The following is a 793-nucleotide window of genomic DNA, read 5'->3' on the forward strand; positions in this document are numbered from 1 at the left end:
AAATAACAAGCAGTCTCCATTTTTTGCCACATCGTTTCCCTAGAGAGCTACAAAGTAATGTGGCATGTCATTAAGTGGGCTGTTTTCCCACAGACATTAGATAATTGAGCCTGAGTTCCTGACCAAGGACTCCAGATCAAAGAGACAAAGACATAAATGAGAGACTGAAGGAAATATACACCCTCCAGCCTGCAAACAAAGGAGTCAAAACACGAAGAGGACCCACGTAGTGGATGGGCCCAGAGGGTGAGGCCCCGCAGAGCATTGGGTCCAACCCTGTAATGCAGAGGGTGGAGAGGAGACCCAGAGAAAGGGACAGCAAAATAACGTTTGTCAAGCATCTCCATACGGCGTGCACACATTGCCAGTCACCGCTGAGCCCTTGATTGGGCCCAGTCACCCTCCTGAAGGCACAAAGGTGCCGATGGACTTCCATGCTTACCACCCTACTTAAGAAGACGTCAAGTAACTTGTTAGTGCGCAAGCCCTGTTCCCCACTCTGCATTCCCAGAACAGGGCATCTTTTTTTTTAACCATTCTGCACCATTTTTCTACCAAAGACTATCCACACTGCATGGAAGACAGCTAGGATTATACAGGGAAGACTGGGTTCTTATAAAGCATACAGATGCTATATAAAAAAAACCAGTCTCTGTGACTTGATTTCATCCCAAACGTATTAGCTAACACAAGCACTAAGTACTCCACGACCTACCTTGCTTCCCCAGGGGCACACAGAGGCAACCTCTGAGAGCACCTGCACGACTCTTGCAACCGTTGAGGCACCACGACT

The sequence above is a fragment of the Suricata suricatta genome, chromosome X (genome assembly GCF_006229205.1).
Source record: "Suricata suricatta isolate VVHF042 chromosome X, meerkat_22Aug2017_6uvM2_HiC, whole genome shotgun sequence".
NCBI lineage: Eukaryota > Metazoa > Chordata > Mammalia > Carnivora > Herpestidae > Suricata > Suricata suricatta.